Source organism: Euprymna scolopes, chromosome 17 (assembly GCF_053919585.1).
Source record: "Euprymna scolopes isolate OS-2025 chromosome 17, ASM5391958v1, whole genome shotgun sequence".
Taxonomy (NCBI): domain Eukaryota; kingdom Metazoa; phylum Mollusca; class Cephalopoda; order Sepiida; family Sepiolidae; genus Euprymna; species Euprymna scolopes.
The window spans coordinates 76,097,209-76,118,759 of record NC_136498.1 but is presented as its reverse complement, the minus strand read 5'-3'; the positions used below and the strand labels follow the sequence as shown (position 1 = coordinate 76,118,759).

Genomic DNA, 21,551 nt, shown 5'->3' with positions numbered 1-21,551 from the left:
TTTTTTTTGGTTCCCACCTTTTTAGTTTTATTTTTTATTTTTATTTTTTTGGTCCTGGTGAAAACAAAGGTTCTAGCCACGGTTATGGTTTTTGGTGTGGTTTCAACTGAGGGCCTTATTATGCCATCTTACATCTTCAAAGTCAGCTTAAAAGTCAACACCAAAGTGTACCGTAATGTGCTGAAGAGTGTAGTGATCCCCTGGTGCAATCAGGTTGCCGCTGTCAGACACTGGGTGTGGCAGAAGGGCCTGGCGCCAGCCACAAGTCGAAAGAGACCCAGGCTTAGCGTCAAAAAGAGTGCTACGACTTTGTACCCTTTCTCTCACGGGCCCCCTCCTCTGTCGACCTGAACCCGCTAGAATACATCATTTGGTTATACGTCGAGAACATCACCAACATGACCTCCCACAACACCAAAGCCAGCCTGATTGCCGCCATTTGCTGAGTATTCGCGAAGCTCCCGCCAGCGCTTGTGGAAGAGGTATACTCCGAGTTCCGAACCAGTATCGAAGCGGTGATTGAAGCTGAAGGCGGCTACATTGAATAGATGTTAGCTCTACTACATAATCAAGTTACCTGAATTAATCTTTTCAGTAAAAGTTTTAAAATACAGTTGTAACGTTGTTTTCTTTAGAGCGACAACTTTATCGTTTACTCTGTATATAATTAACAAAAATGTACCTCTACATCTGAAGCCGAACCTATGCTATTACTATATTTTAATGCGAAATTCAGTTTACTGTACTATTTATAACTGACATATTAGCTTTCACTGCTCTGTTCAAGTGATGTGTAGTATCTGTCCTCCCAGATATTACACCCACCCTCCTTTGAGAGGGTTAAATGTAGTGTCTGCTCAGTTGTCAAAAATGCCATCTTTCCTGTCATTACGTTCATATTAGGCGGTAGCACGCACTAGTAGAGTTATGTGGGCGAAGGTAGCACACTGTTTCTAGTTTATTAATGAATGAAAGTCGAGACTGCATTTCACGCATGTCAAATCGGTGAACATATAAGCGCATTCATCGATGGGCGATTAGTTTCTGAATGTGCGCATCCTCGTACAACGCGTCAACCGTAAAGGGAAACTTCCTGCTTGTTTCCAGGTGACAGGGTGGGACGAAGACGCAGGATAATTTGTTTCTGCCAAAAGAATGTGCCAACTTTGAAAGCAGACCATTTTTCAAACGCGTAGACGGATATTAATGAGAACGACCATCTGGATGGTAGCCACAATGCCGAGTCCCCCATTCTCGATCTACGAGACGCATCTCTATGAACAAACAATATACTTTATAAGTTTTATAATAAAAACCTGACGTTGCGCGGGATAAATAACGAATATTACCATTTTCTTTTTCGCTATCTCCATGACGTCATTTCTCTTTTTACCACTTTTCTCCCATTTTGCCCCCTAATATACTTCCATCTTGTACTGACCAGGCTTAACCTTGCTTAACCTCGTTCATCTCACGAGAAACGGTGTGTCAGCATGATTATGTCAGGCATTTATATAAATAGATAAATATTTTTGTAATTTCGATAAAAATTAATTTATGATTAGAAATCAATTTGTCTTTTCACTTATAACTTAGAAATAACTCTTAGCGTACTGAAAATCAAGTCGGTTCGTCTAACGAAAGAAAGAGTTTACTAAAAATGCTAAATATTTGACCAGAAAATAAAAGAATATTACAAAACAGAACAATTTGTTATATTAAAATAAAAAACAATCACTGAATTAAGTAAACAGCAATAATAGTTAATAACTAAAATGTCCCTTTTCAAAATCAATATGCAAATTAGTTAATCTTGCGGCTAATTCACAAGCTCTATATAAAAAGATGGCACGTTTATTGTATAAAAGTTGAATCAACTTAAAATAAACTTTTCACCTCGTTGTAGTACGAGAAATCGGCCCAACTTTCGCATTTAATTAGATCATATTTTCTGATCAAATATATACTATATATCATTTTGATAATTTGGACCCGTGACGTAATGGATAAAGTACAAAGTTAAATTCTTCTGGATGTTGAAAGTTCAATGATCAGAGAACATGCTAACCTCGTAGATTAAAGAAAAAGTCCCGTCGGAATTACATGTAGATTACTGAGTTCGACAGAAAGATTCTAGATTTCGACAAGATACACCTGAAGAAGGCCGAAGGTTACATCGACCGAAACATTGTGAGAATATGACTCATGATAATAGTAATCCTGGTTTCTTTCTATAACATCTCCCTGAGAAAAGTTGGGATTTTTTTCTCAAAGGATTTTCCCTCAATCCCGGCTTTAAACCAGGAGCTTCAAAGATCAAGTGTTTTCCTAATGGTAATGGTGGTACCTACAGTAGCAGAGGTCTGATGGCAGCCCAACACATCTGGGATTTGTAATAATAATAATAATAATAATAATAATAATAATAATAATAATAATAATAATAATAACAACAGTAATAATAACAATAACAATAATGACAATAATAATAATAACAGTAATAATGACAATAATAATAATAATAACAGTAATAATGACAATAATAATAATAACAGTAATAATGACAATAATAATAATAATGATTATAACAACAACAATAATAATAACAATGATAATAATAACAATAATAACAATAATAATGATAATAATAATAACAACAATAATAATAACAATAATAATAATAATAATAATAATAATAATAATAATAATAATAATAATAATTAATAATAATAGTAGGAGTGCTAGGAACAATACCGAAAAACTTTTTAAAAAATTGGGGAAATTGGAATCCAAGTGATGGCCAAGAAGATACAATGGATAACAATAATGAAAACGGCTGAAATGTTATGGAAAACCATTGAATGTGGAGACTAATAAACATGAGCAACATGCACAAATTGGACATTCAGAAACTGTTACAGATGTAAAACACAAAGGATATCACAGGGAATCATGAAAACTGAAACTGTATAATTATAAGTTTATTCCCCCCTGTGCCCCTGCCTTCCGCCTTTTTTTCCCCGTGTGTCGCTATAAACAGGCGCCACGTCAAATAATTGAGGGTCACGGAGGATGGAAAGACCGAGGAGAGAGAGAGAGAGAGAGAGAGAGAGAGATAGAGAGAGAGCACTAACCAGACCTCCGCTGGATAATTGCTAAGAGGACTGGGACCTTGGAGAGGCTTATTGCCATCCAAATTCTAGTGAAGACAAATGGCCGCTGCCAATGAGGAATCAATGGTAAACAGTTGTTGCGACAACGCTAATTGATCTGGAAAGGTTATCGAAAGAGGTGGATAGTACTGGAAATCTGGGGAGACTTGTTGTCACTGAGACTCTAAGCAACACCACAAGTTGTTCTCAGAGAATTTTTGATGATCGCCTGTGTGACTACTCCTAGTGAGTGAATAATAATAAAAAATTACAAATTACCTATCCTCACAAAAATTCAGAAACAAGATATATACCGGTTCCTTGATACATTTTAGCACCAATAAAAATATCTATTTCTGTTACATCTGTTATTAATGTTGGGTTCGTAAGCAGGCGTTTATTTTCACTTTTCTTCTATGCAGTAGATGTTACTGAGATGCGGATGACGTCATTTATACGTTTTTAAAAATAAAATTAAAAATAGACAGCAAGTTTAGCAGATACATAATACTCAGTTTTTCTTTTTAGCACAGCATATGCCATTTATAATCAAACCATTTTCCAAATATGTAAACATAAATTGATGAATGCAACCATCTTTTTGGCATTAAGTTATGCAATCAATGCTATCTACTATGCAATGTGTAGACGGCAGTTTTACAAGAATGTGTGGGTGGGTGTTAGTGGCTCTGCTAACAGCACAACCGAACAACCATCAACGCATTAAAGAATCGGTTAAAAAAATGTATACAACCTCAAAATTATCTTTTAAATAACGGAAGGTAGGCATTAAGTTAGACATTGTTTCCGTGTTATTAACTTAAGTCCGCCATGTTTGTTTCTGGCCACAAAACCTCTAGACCACACACTAATAAAAATTACAATTTTAAATCTAACAAGATAGGAAGAGAAAATAAAAAATAACGTTTATGACTGGAAACTTATATGATAAAGACAACGACGACGATGCTGATGGCGTGTTTTTTACGAAAAGTAGGATAAAAGTAGCTGGGTTAGCGAACATGTTACGGAAATGACGTAGCGAACTGAAAGTTATGATACCTGGCAGCAATAAATAGATAGGATACTGTCTATTGGGATTGGTCTGCAAAGCAAAGCAGACGTTTTTTTTTCTCGAACAATGCATGCAATACTATTTTTCTTGTTTCTTTTTGTTGCCATATTCAATTTTCCTGTTAATTACACATGACCTGGTAACATGTGATTCTTTCTCCCCCTCACATATATATATATATATATATATATGAGAGAGAGAGAGAGAGAGAGAGAGAGAGAGAGAGAGAGAGAGAGAGAGAGAGAGATAAAAAAGGAAAAGATCAAGTTTGTGTTCATCAATGTTTTGTCTTTACCGTAAGATCTCTTCAGGATAAATACAGATGACAACAATGAAGACGAAACGTTGATGAACACATAACTTGGTTTGTTCCATTTTTATTTCCATTATTCTCATCATATATATATATATATATATATATATATATATATATATATATATAATGTATGCACTGACCGAGTTTATCAGTGGTTCTCAAAAATGTGGATGGACCTACACGAAACCGTCACAACTAAAAACAATTTATTCATGTGGATTTCTAACAACTTGTCTATATTCGGCAGGAGGATAATCCACTTCTCCCCCCCTCTCTCTATACATATACAGGGTGACCCCCCAAAAAACAGGGGACATTCAATTGTTTTTCTAAGCATTTTACAGTCAACGGAGAAAAAAGGCCAAATACCCTAGTGGTTTGATGTGATGTTTTAAATACAATAAACTAGTTATGACTAACGTTTCATTTCATTCGAACAAAACACTAAGAAACGGGGCCTAATTAGAGTTAGGGTCCGTTTTTTGGGGGTCACCCTATATATATATATATATATATATATATATATGTCTGTGTGTTTGCGTGTGTGTACATATATACGTATATATTTGATGGGGAAAACATTGCAAGGCACAGATGTTCTGTTTGCTCTGTGGTCTGTAAATCGAGTGGATGCCTGAAGCGTCATATGAGCGTCCACAGTAGAGCAGCACCAGTTGGCATCCCTCAATGTCAGCTTAAGTGTGACCTTTGCAACAGACTGTGTAAGAGCAGGGCTGATCTGAAGAGCCACCTTCGCTCCCACAGAAAATAGGAATTGATGCATCTTGATCACATCTCCAAATGTATGTATATATATATATATATATATATATATATATATATATATATATATATATATATATATATAAAAGAAGATATTGTATATATATATATATATATATATAAATAAAAGAAAATATTTCAAAAATACATTAAAATGAATGAGTAATCAACAATAAAGCAAGGGAAAGATGGACTTCTTCTGTCAAGAAGTGACAATCACCACACACACACACACACACACACACACACACACACACACACACATATATACACATGTGTATGTATGTGTACATATATACGTATACATATATATACGTGTGTGTGTGTATACATGTATATATATTTATATAGAATTAAAAAATACTTAATTTGCTTTTCATGACCTCACTGATATGTAATTATTATTATTAATATACCTTTTGTTCCCATTTATGACTCAGCTCACAGAACTCAGCATGTTTTACACCGGGAAATTATTTTTGACCGAAAACCTTAACCTCATCCAGGCATTATCCATTATGCGCACACTGAAAAATGCAAAGATTATGATAACATATTTGTACTTGTTCAGAATGCCCCTAAAAATAATTTTTAAGTCACCTTTTTCATACTAAATCAGAAAATTACACTTATTTCAATTGATCAGATCAACCCCTTTGAAATAAAAAAAAAATCTTTATTTCAACATGTGTACGTAAAATGACACACAATATTTCAACATGTGTACGTAAAATGACACACAATATTTCAACATGTGTACGTAAAATGACACACAATATTTCAACATGTGTACGTAAAATGACACACAATAGCAATTATTGAATTGATTTATTCATCGAATAGTTACAGATCATTTCTAGTAAACACCAAGGATAATACAACACAAAACAGAAGCGACTTTTAAAGCAAAACTCCCCAACGGATCAACTGTTGACAGTGGCTGGCGCTCTGTGATGCGTGAGGGCAGATTTCTGTTGACCGAAAAGCTGATGACCATAGAATTAAAACGCCATTAGATTGAGAATTCAACTGAATTAGACAGGTGATCGGAGACATCCGATCCGATTAATTGGTTTGTCATGTTAAGCCTTGTCACATATAATCCATAACAGCTTTTAATTCTCACCAGTCACTAATACGGCTGACACCCATTATTAAATTATATGACGGAAAGCGATGATTGTCAGTCAATTTAGACGACATACTTGCTAAGCCACGACAATTAAATAGCAGAAACGAGAAAGTGTAGGTATTCGATAGGTATAAGAAACTATATGCCTTCTTCACAAAATCTGTAATATTTACCCGACGGAAGCAACCCACATATGTTTGATCTCCACAGAAAGATTTGAATTCTTCACAAGATCCATTATTTGTTTTTATGACCTCGAACAGATTTTTACAGAACAAACAGAATCTATTACGATGATTCGTTCACTTCCGGTCTATTGTAATACAAGTCTTGGTAATTTGTTTTACAGTTGCTTTAGATTGAAACCACTTATATTTTTAAATTTAAATGACGCATTAAGAAAATAATAAGTTATTTATCACAAGTTGACAGGAAACAGTGACTAAAAACTGTTTTAATCGGAAAATCTACATTGATTCTTTTTTCATTTTTCAAGCATTGTGACAAGAGAGATGCGTATTAAATTATAGGGGAGATAACTCACTCCAACCGTTTTTAGTAATATGTTTTAATAAATGAAGTATGTATGCGACCAAGAATTATTTGCCTTATATAGCTCCTATAAACGTGAGGCAAATTTCGGAAAATATGTTCGACTAAGTAAACATATCTTTTTGACTTTTGACTTGATCCCCCTAAAACGGATCATATTTTTAAATTTAGGAGGCAGAAATGATCCTAAATCAGATTTTAAGGTTCTGCTGTACGACGATATTATATAATGCGACACAATTATGTGCGTAAATATTTCCATTTGACCAGATTTGACCATCTGTAAAAAAAATCGAATACCGAGTTTATCAACAAGCCCAAGAAACATATACCAGATATACCAGTTGGAAATAAGTCATACACCATCCACTATAACGATGCAATTCATACAACAACGTACATAGAGAAGGGATCTATTAAACTAGACATATTGATATGGGACAAGAAGGGGAAAGAAGCAACCTTAGTAGAAGTTAGTGTTCCTAAAAATGCTGGCTTAAACAGAGCTGAGAGAAGGAGAGAGAGAGAGAGAGAGAGAGAGAGAGAGAGAGAGAGAGAGAGAAAGACAGACAGACAGACAGATAGAGGATGACGAAATAATACTTTTTTCTACGACATAAAAACAAACTGGAATCTTAAGAAGATCTCTATCATTCCAATAATTATTAGCGCTACCGGACTTTTGAGAAAGAATTCCCAAACTACCTAGCGCATATACCTGGTGAACCAAGTGCAAGAGAGATACTAACAATTGCACTTAAAAAGACAGATTATTAGAAAGGTATCTCTTGATTAGGTGTTTTGTACTGTAAATACATTGCAATAAATACCCTATTTTTTGTATAGCATTCATTCATATGCATAAGAAATGCAGATTCCCAAAGTTGAATTTTTTCTAAGTTCCTGAATCTATACTACTAGAAATTCGTTTTTTTTGTGTATTAATATTTATGTTAAAAACTTTTCCTTTTCTATTGGTATTTGCTTCCCCACGAAAGCAAAATGTGACACAAGGTCGTTTTTGATGTGAGAGGGGGAGGGGTCAGCTCCCCAAAAAGAAGGGTAGAAAAGGCACTCTCGTAGGGACAAAAGAAAATAATAATCGTCTCAGTATTGATGGTTTCCCCTCGATTGACCAAGGATAAATTACATAAGTGTAACATAAGAACAGATTCTACACTTTGATCTTAGCCCAAAGGCCAAGAAAGAAAAAGGGCAAGCCTTTTTTTTCTATTTAGTTACGTATTTGCTTCCCCACGAGAACAAATCAGGCACAAGACCACTTTTTAATGTGGAAGAGGGACCAGCTCACCCGAGGGGGGAACTGGTAGTGGATATTTATTTGCTTCCCCACTGAGCAAATTAGGCAGGAGACCGTTTTTTAATGTGGAGATAGGGGGAGAGGGGAGGGAAAGAGGGATCCAGCTCCCGAGAGGTGGGAAGTGGGAGCTGGATTAGAAACTGTTGGTATGAAGGGTTGCCCCTTCAGTGACCAAGGTCAGATATGTGAGGTTACCCCCACATATGGTCTTTGCTAGTCATAGCTGGTCTTTGCTAGTCATAGCTTGTAGTATCTGTCGGAACAGATACTACACTTTGATCTTTGACGCCCGGGCCCCCGAAGGGGTTTTGGGCAGTGGGGGGGGGACTGGTAGTGACAATGCTAGGAAGGGTTTCCCTTACATATTCCAAAACTGATTGCTCGAGAGCAATGGTCTGATATGGTCTCCACATATTATTTTGATTGCAGCATCTGCAGAACAGATATTACACTTTCATTTTGGCTCGAAAGCCTTTTTTCTATTTATTTAAAAAGAAAATACAATTTTCTTATATATGGGTCGTGGAATTGGATTTATCTACAAAAGATCTAACTAATCTGCATATTCTATTAAACATTCATTTTAATTAATTTTCTATTAGTTTTTTCGTTTTTCTTATGAGGTGATCATGTTAAGTTAACTATTACGTGTAATTACATTCATGCAGATATTCTAAATGATTTATACTTGCGTAATAATTGCGTAAAAAATTTATAGTAAACACAGAACTCTTTCCATATATATTTATGTATACGTGTATATTTTTGTTTAAAAAAATCTTTCCTACCAAACTCCTCTGTCAGTTTTTAGTCTACAGACATGAAACTTCATATATAAGGTAATCGAACCGATGCAAAACTTTATATTTTGGTTAAAACCCTGGAAAATCGGTAAAGAAATGTCGAATTTTTTAAAAATATGAAATTTTCCAGGTGAAGGTCAAACGCCGGCAACGAATATGCATACATAACGTGGTAGGTATTGGTTCATGTTTTAATTTTTAGCCTTGGAGCAAATATTTCTTCATAACGGCAAAAATAAATCATAAGCTAAATGTTTGGCTTCGATTCTCGGTAGTCGCACACGAGTCATTTGTTTTTTTTTAAAACTTTTTAAATCATTACTATAAATTGGGTCTAATATAATATAATAATAAATACGAACTCTGCATTAATCAAAATATATTTAAGCGTATTTTACGACCGGGCAATGTCGGGAGCCCTGCTAGTCTAATAATATAACCCATGTTTTTCACAATTCCCCACACTCTTTATTTGTGCTTAAACCTAAATGCAGCTTCCATGAACAAAGCTTCTTTCTTAGAACTGCACGCCTGTGGAACTCTCTTCCGATTGCTTACTTTTCAGCTGACTACAATCTGATTGTCTTCAAGTCCAATGTAAACAAGTTCTTGATGAACCGGCACCCTAAGTAATCCAATTTACAAAATTCTCACTACTTATGTTTACTACGTTATAATCACACTGACTAATGTATACCCATTAATCCTTATCCTCAAGTGGCCTCCGGGCCTTGATAAGTGGTGCTTCCTGTGTAACTCCCCCCCAAAAAAAAAACTGTATACATTTTTTAAGTGTTGTAAAGTATGACCGCCTGAAGCCATTAAAGAGTCCATGTTATATGTGTAATGCGACCACGTCCTTAGACAGGTACTCGAGCTATCTACTTAATATAGTTAACATACTTTTTCCGTCGAACACAGACACAGAAAAGCTGAAAGTTGGTTGGAAGGATCTATTTTCTTTCTATGCCTATTTTTATGTAGTTTACTGCTTAATCCTTGCGCGATAATTCGGTAGAAGAATTAGACTGGACCATCTACAGGATGATCGCGAGAAATTTGAGGTTGTGAATTTTATTGTGTAAATTTTATTTGGTTTTAATTTTAACGTGTTTCGCTTTATTCATTTCTTCGATTTTGATATTCTCAACATATCGATGAGGATGTGACCTCTTGCTGCTTCGGTTGTCTGGAGACTTGAGTAGAAAGTGCCGGTGAAGCTAGAATCGTAGGAAGATGTACATTTACATACAGTCATGACAAGACAAGAATATACGTAAATATCTTTACAACATAAAGGACGAATAACGTTTATTTGGGGTTTCAACATCTGGCCAATCTGGAAAAATATCTAGTCCATCTTGGGTCTTGGCTTGGCGGATAAGCTGCAATAAAAATTCTCCCCCAAAACGACAGAGCTTTGAGTTTCATTTTCGGCAACGTTTTATTCTAGAAAATGTTTTTCCCCTCTTTGAAAGCTGCACGCTGATTTAAGTCCTGTTTACGTTCTGGTTTTTGTCATTTCTGACATCCTCTGTGCGGAGCCATCACGATCTGTGGACCGTCTCTATCCCTCTATCGACTCCAACTAACTGTTTTCTCTAACCAATTTCGGCGTATCTCAAAAAAGACCATAGCCCCTTCTAAATGACCTTACTAATTACTAAGATAATCTCCTGATGTTTTTGACATGTTTTTTTTCAACTTGCCAACTAAATTGTTACGATAACATTTTTAATTTTTAAGTTAACATTCCTAATCCGAACAAGTCTAATAATAATAATAATAATAATAATAATAATAATAATAATAATAATAGTTAATTCTCACTTGAATAAATGTAGAAACAGAAATAACTGTTTCTTCTAAATAATTGTATAATTTTAAAACATATTTTAACTGCCAACATTTTAGGCTTGAAAAATTATAATAATCATTGACCAGCACACTTTTCGGTGTTGCCCGATAAATATCCGACATAATTATTTTAGCTCAATGGCAAGTTAACTAACCATAAAGTAAATTTCAGTGTTTACTGTTACAATTTTGCTGTAATATTTTCTTATTACAGTCGGCAAAACTCCTGCATTTTTTAATTTTAGGTTTGTCAAGGTGTTGTAATTACTTTTTTAGTAGCGGGGGTGGCGCCCGGCTTTGCCCGGGCGTAAAATACGCTTAAATATGATATTTTAATTTTTCCAGATTTCGTATATATTATTATGGAGTCTTAATTTCAAAAGTAAAAAAAAAGTATTTGAGTGCCATCAACTAGAATCGAAACCAAAACTAGCATTCAAAGGTGGTGACGTTACCACCGTACCAACGTGACGCGCATTAAAAATTAAAAATAAACTAAGATGAATGTACAAAATGTTTAACGATGTTTTTCAATTTTGAACCATTTTTGATGCCTTAAAAACGATTATAACCGGTTTAAAGACATAAAAATCCAATCATTTGAGACGTCTAGTGCCGCTCTACGACTTTTAGTTTCGGAGGAGATAGAGTTTGAAAATATGGAGATAGACAGACAGACCGACAGACATACATAGAGTCATGAGAGTATTCTCGTGTGTCTCTATTTACACAATGATTTGTACTATTATCCGAATGTTTATAAGAGCAAAAATAAAACTTGAAAAAATGTGATTAAAATACTTTAATTCTATAAAAGTAGTGACCCCCTTCCTACACTCGTCACTTGATCAGGACATGGTAATATATATATAGGTAGCGGCCATGGAAAAACGTGAGAAAATATCTGCTTAGGCATTAAAATTGTTCTGTTTTTTATTGTCTAATTTTCAATGAGGAATCCTTCCATTAAAATCCAGTTAGTATTAATCATCTAAAATTGAGAAAATCACGTTTGAAAATTGTCAACATTATGTGAATAAACGAAATCATGCGACATCTGGCCAAATTCGGTGGCCATCTTGTTTTGATTTCGTTTATTCACAATTTTATTTTATTTATTTATTTTTTTTTTATTCACATAATGTTGACATTTTGCAAGCGCGATTTTCTCAATTTTAGATGCATTACATTGACTAGATTTTTAATGGAAAGGATTTCTCAATTAATAATACAGTGTAACCCGGATATAAGACACTTCTTATCGGGTCTTACAACTCTCCTATATCCAGGGTTTCTTATATACGGGTTACCTGTACATTAACACAAGCTCTAATTTCGAACTAGAAACACTCTCTCTTATATTCGGGTTTCTTGTATCAGGTTAGACTGTAAATAACAAAGAAAACAGCTTAAAATTATTTTTTCCTCACGTTCTTCCATGGCCGAATGCATTAACCAGCATACTTATATTTTGTAAACATGTTTTTTGGGGGGCAGGGGGCATTTTAAAAAACGCTCTACATGATTTAATTTCCCATTCTTTCCCACGTTAGTCAAAATTAATCTAACATAGCCAATCGGAATTGTCAAAGTTCATTCTTATTACCCACACCCGCCCCCACAGATAAATAGGTGGAAATTGACTGGTCTCATAATCACATTACTACCACGCCCTGCTCTTGGAGGGTATGCTGTAATTAGGTGCATATCTGGGTTAGCTGCGGTAGATGAGACGGAAAAGCCGGTGTTTCTTTGCGACCACACCGCAATGAAAACGGCCCTTTATTATCTTTGAAATCGACCAAAGTTTGGCGTGGCTACCGAACACTCTTCGAATATCAGTGCATTCCTTTTATTTTCATTTAAAATGCTACGTATTTCATCAAACGAACATGGGTGTTACCATTTCAGATATCTTCATATGTTCAATGTCACAAACGACATGTAACATTATTACATGTATAATATAGTCTATTTATATAAAATTAGTTGCCTTTGTCTCTATATAAAATCAAGTATGCGTACATGTTTATATATATATATATATATATATATATATATATATATATATAGATATATATATATATATAGAGAGAGAGAGAGAGAGAGAGACTTGTAAAGTAGTAAATTATGAATTTTGAAATATACATTCTAAGCAACACGGTTAGTACCATGAGCACACTATTGCTGTGTAAATGTTAACATTTTTGAAATACATATATAAATTACGTATATCTATTTGTTTTATATATATATATATATATATATATATATATATATATATATATATAAACTACTTCATTTACTCACATAAAATTAATATCCGAAAGTATAAATTTATGCGTAAACTTTAAGTATTTACTTCAAAAGTGCTCAATACGTAGGTAGAGCTAGTTAGTAATTTATAAAATATATATGGTGATTAAACTACACTGAATATTCCGCGTTTCATCCACTCTAGGGTTCTTCAGCAGGGAGACCCGATGTTTCCCTGCATTGAATGGTGATCAACGAATATTTCACACTCCTATATGTTTATTATCATCCAAAATCTCTGAAATCGCCCGGGAGGAAAGTTCACATGCCTCCATGCAGTAACTCAGTCAAAAATAGATGTTATTTTACACTGCACTCTAGAGAATCTATTGTTTCTTTTACGCGATAAAATTATCTTACATAAACTTCTTTCCAGTTAACGAAAAAAAAAACGAATTTTACGTGCAGGATTTGAACTTACAGACCACATCGTGCAAAAAAAAAAAAAAAAAAAAACAGACGTAAATTTTCAAGTCTTATAATAGTGTTTGCAGTTAATGAAAAAAAAATTTAGAAATTTATGTGCAGAGTTTGAACCTACCAACCACGTCATGCAAAAAGCCAAAAATAAAAAACGAAAGCAAACAAAAAAAACACACTATCAACTTACCCACAGTAGAATTTTCACGGCCCGTTCTTTCATTTTTGCTAAACGACATCATGGAAAATGGCTTTACCGATGATAGATAAATTAAAATAACGGTTTCGATTATTATCGGGGGTATGCTGAAACAAAACTCAACTAAGATCACTCCCAGACTTATACACTAAAGTTCTGTAAATTTTAAAGAAAATCTGTTCAACCGTTTCGGAGGCTTTAAGGAACGAACTCACACACAGAGACAAAGTTGCATTTATATATATATATATATATATATATATATATATATATATATATACATGTTCCATTGTAGAGGATAAATTATAGAACCAATGAACTAATCATTATGAATTTTGGAATATGTATTCTCGGCATCACAGTGGGTAATATGGGCACATTTTGGTTGTTGTTATTTTTAGTATTTAGGGGGTCTTTATAACGTGAGGTATTTGTACATGTTTATATATTTCTTTGTAGAGATTTTACTCCTAAATTAATTAACAGATCATTAAGGATGCAAGCACACAAATGTTAGGCGTAAAATGTGTAAGTGTGGGCAAAAGTTTGTTTGATTCAGTTTTACACGAAGGGGGTAAAAAGCGTATTGGAAGGTTTCTTTAAAATTCAGAACAAATATTTTTTAATGAAATTTTAACAATAGATATTAGACATTTTTTACAAATATTCCCCAAATTTCATTTTCTTTGAAGGATATAAAAATAAAGGTCTTTAAGGGAACATAATATGGGCACAACCTTTGTTTGAAAATTGAAACATTTCAGATTTATATTGAATTTGATTAATAATTATTAGAAAACAATGAATCAAAATTCACTGAATTTTATTTTTTTCTTAATACCCCTTAAGCTTAAGCATTAAATGTTAGACATTTTCTAGAATTAAAATGATATAATAGATTTTGATCAAAGTTGTAAAAATGATTCTAGGCATACGGTTTAGTGGCGTTCTTGATTTTCATTTTAGTAAAAAAAAGCATAAAGTGACGCAAAATTGTTCTGTTTAGAGAGTTGAATTTATTCGTTCTCCACTTAAATATAAAATTGTTTCCGTCTATTTGTTTGTTCACAAATGTTTAGACTTTTCAAGATAATCCTCTATAAGCATATATATTTTTAAACTACATTAATCAGAGTACTTGCATAAATACAGGGTGGAACGATAAAGTTGTCACCTTAAATGAAACAACAGTACAGTTTATTTTAAAACTTTTATTGAAAAAATCAATTCACTAACTTTATTATGTAGTAGAGCTGATATCTATTCAATATAACCGCCGGAACTGGGAGCGTGTCTTTTCCACAAGCGCCGGCGGGAGCTCGGCGAATACTCGGCGGACGGTAGCGATCAGGCTGGCTTTGCTGTTGTGAGAGGTCATGTACGTGATGTTTTCGACGTATGACCAAACGAAGTAGTCAACCTGGTTCAGGTCAAGGGAGGATGGGGGCGATGAGAGAAGGGTACAAGGCCGTAGCACTCCTTCTGAAGCTAAGCCTGGGTCTCTTTTGACTTGTAGGCCGGCACTAAACGATCACCACACTCTTCAGCACGTCCAGGTATATTTTGGTGTTCACTTTCAAACCGACTGTGAGGTGGCATGATGTTGCCCTAACACATCAAAAGACCATAACTGTGGCCGGAAACTTTATAGATCTGTTCCCTCAAGCGTTGAACCGTCCATATTTGCATATTGAGGGTGCTGGACATGATCCTGTTGTCATAACTTTGGTCGGTAGAGAACATGAGTTGTATAGCTGTGCAAAATCCGATTTCGTTCGATGAACATTGTGTCACTTTCAGACATAATAGAAAGATCCTATCGCTTTTGGGATTTGTACACAACTAGCCAACTCGTAGATGGTCTGCACAAACAAGCAAAAAAACAAACAAACAAAATAAATAGAAAATAAAAAATGAAAGTGTTTTCATCAAACAGAAATGGAATGATGTCATTATCTGGGGCGACATTTTTATCGTTCCAATCTGTATATTTTATTTTGATCACCGAGAGTACACTAATATCATGAGGACTGATTTCGCATCGGACACCCATAAAAAGAAAACAAATATTTTTGGTTATTATACTATATTTACAACTTGGAAATTATAAAATATAAAATGATAAAAACGCTCATGTGAGGTTCAGAGTGTGTAGAGAGTTGTCATCCGGACTTAGCTTTTATGTGACACAACCAAAATGGGCCGTCGCTGTGTTTCAACGTATCGCAATATTGGAAAGAATATTATTATAATTTTTTTTTTTTTTTTTTTTTTTGCCGGTGAAGACTTTTATGTAATCTACTATATTAATAAAGTACAGTTGATTTTCATCTCGCAAGTTACAAAGCTATAAACACAAGCACGGAATATAATTCCGATATGATCACTCCTCTTAACAATACTTGATTCATGTTTTTGGAAATTATGAGTCAGTTTCATTTAAATTCCTACATTAATTCCGACCAATATGACTTTCTTAAAAAGTTATATTTGCAGGAGGTATGAGTAAACTTCACTGTGTCAATAGCATCTATTATCACTCTCCCACCATTCACTCGAAATTCTCCTTCATTAATTCTGTTTTATCAAAAAGACCGGCATTGCTTTATTTATTCATTCCTTGATAATTTCATTCATTCATTATAACTTTCCTAAGAAAATATGCATCGCTCCTCCCAGCTTTAATAATTTTCCTGGTAATTTATTAGCTATTTATATACCGTTAGCAGAAAACGAATAAAAAAACGCCTGAAAAGAAAAAAGCTCACTCATTTTATTATATAATAGTATTTTATATTTTCATAATTACTACTGATAGTGAAATATCGCATTTAAAATCTATTTCGAAAACCGTCACATTTACGATACGTAACAATGTTTTGCATAAGTAATCAGATGACACCAATAACATTCAGCTGTTCTAGACACCGTCATTCTATGCAGATTCACTCTATTAAAATTCCGTTGCGTAGAAGAAGGGGGAAAAACACTATAAAAAAAAACCCTAAAATGATTATTTTCTAATTAAAAACATATCTTCAGTTTTATCTTACTTCGACTTTTGTTTTATTATTTTCTATTATTACTTTTTAAAAATACATTTCACATTTATCAGATGCTCAATTTCTGTTTTCCTTCTTATTTTTCCCTTTCCTTAGTTTCTCATTTGTTTGTATCACAGAATTAACGTAAAAAGGCAGCAATGTTTACTATCGTACAAAATCGAGTTTTTTTTTGCCTTAAATGAATTCGTTGTTGCGAACCCAGGTTTCGGATATATTGCAGATAAATTCACTCGGACGTTGATATTACTTTATAAGGTTTATTAGGACAGAAACAAGGAGACAAATTACTTGCAGGCACGCGTGAGAGATAAAGAGAGATCGATAAATACCCACGTGTATTTGCACCGTACATTCATACGTCTTATACCCTAAATGATCAGCTGAATGTTTATTTTGACGAATTCTCTTCCCAATGAGTTGCCGGAAAGGGACGGAATTATCTTTGCTCGGAGACATGTGGCTTTCTCAATACCGGTTTTATTAAGGTCATCCTTGACCTCAAGATGCTGCTCAAAGTTTTCCATTGAAATAACTGCTTTAGTTTTGTATAACAGTGCACATTGCTTTTGTGAAATTCTTATTTTTTCTTATTGCGTTGTGCTTTAAAACTGCACGTGGTTTCTCATTGAGAAAGTTAGATATATGATAGCGGATAACGTCTAGTTTGTGGGTGTCATTACACAAATTCCATTGACGTTATATATATATATATATATATATATATATATATATATATGATAAGGGAAGTTTTAATGAATGAATGAAATTATCAAGGAATGAATAAATAAAGCAATGCCGGACTTTTTTGATAAAACAGAATGTGTGTCTGTCTTCATATTTCCAAACTCTATCTCTTACGAAACTAAAAGTCGCAGAGCGGCGCCAGGGGCCTCAAACGATTGGATTTTTACGGACCTTTCTTTTATGGGTCTTTATCAGGTTAAAATTCTTTTTAACGGGTCAAAAATGGGTCAAAATTGAAAAAATGGTTATACATTTTGCGCATTCGTTTTAGTTTATTTTTAATTTTTAATCAGTTCATATGCGTGTAACGTTGGTACAGTGGTAACGTCACCAGCTTTGAATGCTACCATTTTGATTTCTATTTTTGCTGATGACACAAAACACTTTTTTATGTTTGAAATAAGGGCTCTATAAAAATATATACGAAATTTTAACAAATTAAAATATCATATTTAAGCATATTTTACGACCGGGCAGATCGGGACAAATGAAAATATCATATTTAATTGTATTTTACGACCGGGCTAAGCCGACAACCCCCTATCTAGTATATATATATATATATATATATATATATATATATATATATATATATATATATATATATATATATATATATACCGTATAACTCCTATAATTTGAACATCCGCTTCTTTCAAATTAGAGGATGCTGTTCAAGTTACGTGATAAAACATGTGCTGCAGTTAACATTAATTTTCTAAGAATTAAGAAATATTAAATGAAATTCATTGCTATATGATACTTCAAGTATATATTAAGTTGAGTTTACGATATATTGCAAGTAAGAATTGTTAAATATTATTACCAGGAAAAAAAAAACATGGGAAATAAATTAAATCTACTCTTACTTGTTAGGTATTTATTACCGAAGTTATCATTTACAGAAATCATACACTTATGTAAAATACAGTATTTTTTATTTATTCGTTGAATGAGTCTCATTGCAGTTTCAATTTTCATCGATTGAGCTCTCGGGCACTGCCATTATATTCCGTAACGATCACGAACATCTGAAATTTGCTTGCAAAACATAGTTGTCACTAAAGTAAGGACTTTTTTCTAGAAATTTTATAACCGTCCTCATAGACTTTTCTGCATCATCCCATGATATTGCTTCATCAGAGTGTTCTTGGTTATTCACATTAGGGTCAAGAGAATGGGAGCTGTCGCTATTTTCATCACCATTACTGCCTTCAGGATATTGATCAGTAGTTTCCTCATCTTGTTGCACCCACATTTCAACATCATTTGCATTAAGTGATTTAAGAACAGCTTGGTTGGTTGGTAACCATTTGGTTTCAAGAATTTTTTTCTGGACCCATTGTGATGGGTTGTTTTACACTATTTTAAGTATAGCAATCTGAAAAAAAAATTACAGTTAGTGTAAATTATTTATCAATAGCTAATCTACATTAATTACGTAGTACCAATATTTACATTTGTGTGCAATATCTGACTAAACCATGTAAACAGTTTTACTGCAACTCTGCATCAAATATGCTAATACAATTTCAATGACAAGAAAGTTCAAGTTTAGAGAAAGTCCAAGGTTTAGAAGAAGTCCAAATGAGAGGAAGTCCAACTTTAAAGGAAGTGCAAATTAAAGGAGTTTTACTATATATATATATATATATATATATATATATATATATATACATATACATATATATATATTTATATATATTTTTTTATTTATGCATTTATATATATATATATATATTTATTTATATTTATATATATTTATGTATATATTTATATATGAATATATATTTATATATATGAATATATATTTATATATATTTATATATATTTATATATAAATATATATATATATTTATATATAAATATATATTTATATATTTATATATATTTATATTTATATATATATTTATATTTATATATATATTTATATATATATTTATATATATATATTTATATTTATATATATATTTATATATATATTTATATATATATATATTTATATATATATTTATATATAAATATATATATATTTATATATATATTTATATATAAATATATATATAAATATATATATATAAATATATGTATATAAATATATATTTATATATAAATATATATATATAAATATATATTTATATATAAATAAATTCATATATATTTATATATATATAAATATATTTATATATATATATATTTATATATACATATATTTGTATATACATATATTTATATATATATTTATATATATTTATATATATTATATATTTATATATATTATATATTTATATATATATATATATATATATGCATATATATATGTCAAAACATCATTAATTCACGACTAGAATAGCAGCCGCCGATTAGCGTAATGGTTATGAGCCTTGACTGTCGTACAGGCGGTCGGATTTCCTTCCTGGCTTAAGGCAGTTGCCGATGAGCTGTGAAACAGTACTGTATGTGGATGACTATATATATATATATATATATATATATATATATATATATATATATATATATATATATAAGAAAAATAGAGAAACCGAATGAAATTATTAAAAAATCAACGTTTCGTCCTTATTTTAGAGGACATCTTCAGGATAATTGAAATAAAAATGTAAGAAAAGAAAAAGTCACTTAGAAAAAGTTTTCTTAAAACATAACATCAACCACCGCTGGTACTTTTTCATTCCTTATACATATATATATATATGTTATAAATGTTTCGTTTTGAAACATTGTTAATTTCAATGTATACCCGTTTCATTTAATGGGTTGAGACTGTTATGATAAAAACTTAATCACCGTTAATTTCGAGTAAAGCTCAATGTATATATTTTATAGGTGCAGAGCATATATAGTACACAACTTTGTTGAAATTCAAAGACGTACATTTTGTTTAATGCTGTAACTTTTGTTTATTTCATCTTGGGTTTCTTCATTACAGCCGTTTTGTTAATGGGATGACAATTTTATGATTTTATGTATTCATAAAAATCTCCTTTTGATCATCAACTCGTCAGATGTTATTGCCATTTGATGTTACCAACGAAAAGTTAATTTTGTTCATGATAAACCTAGTGTTTTCGTTTGGGAAAAAGAAATTCCATCCCCACGTTGTTACAAGTCGGCCATCTTGAGTACTGTGCAAGTTTGGTTACATAGCATTTACTTTTGGGCATATTGGAAGAGTAGGTAGTTGAAGAAAAAATCTACCAAACTGAAAAACATCCTTAAACATCTAGAAATCTTTACAGTGTTGGGGTAAAATTTTGCATCTAGTTGGATTATTCAAAAGTGTTTACCTTGAGAGAGAAGGGGTCACATGTACAGTGAGTTTATTGGAGCACATAGGGTTCTATTTCACTTTAATAACAATTAATTAACACGTAATACACGTAATCATATGCGTGGCATGTCGCTAAACCACCAGGGATTGTACAAACCGTTAACATGTAAGCGAATACATGAACTAACGAGACTCCGCATAATTTTCGCAGCATTTGCTATATCAATTTACAGTTTGTACTTAGATTCATTTTGAAATAAATCTCTGTCAGCGTCAATACGAATAAGAGAAATTATTCTTTCTCATTCTGGGAAAATAATTGTCATTGCCAGCTAAATATTCTTTGAACAAATTATTGGTTTCCCGACAAAAGGAGGATAGACCTGTAAATTCACCCTTGTCCGTTCGTCCGTCCGCACTTTTCTCAATAACTACGCCTTGAAATTTTTTGAAATGTTGCACAAACATTAAACATGATATGAGTAAAAAAAAAGTAACAGAACGGACTTTCCGGGAAAACTGCGGTT

At 32.7% G+C, this 21,551-nt stretch overlaps 1 protein-coding gene and 1 pseudogene across 6 annotated transcripts in view; one reads left to right on the top strand and one right to left on the bottom strand.

Annotated features, from left to right (window-relative positions):
* LOC145296805 (uncharacterized) overlaps positions 1-21,551 on the top strand; it is a 432,324-nt gene that overhangs the window by 8,752 nt on the left and 402,021 nt on the right. The window lies entirely within an intron of this gene.
* Positions 8,052-8,221, bottom strand: LOC145297162 (U2 spliceosomal RNA; annotated as a pseudogene).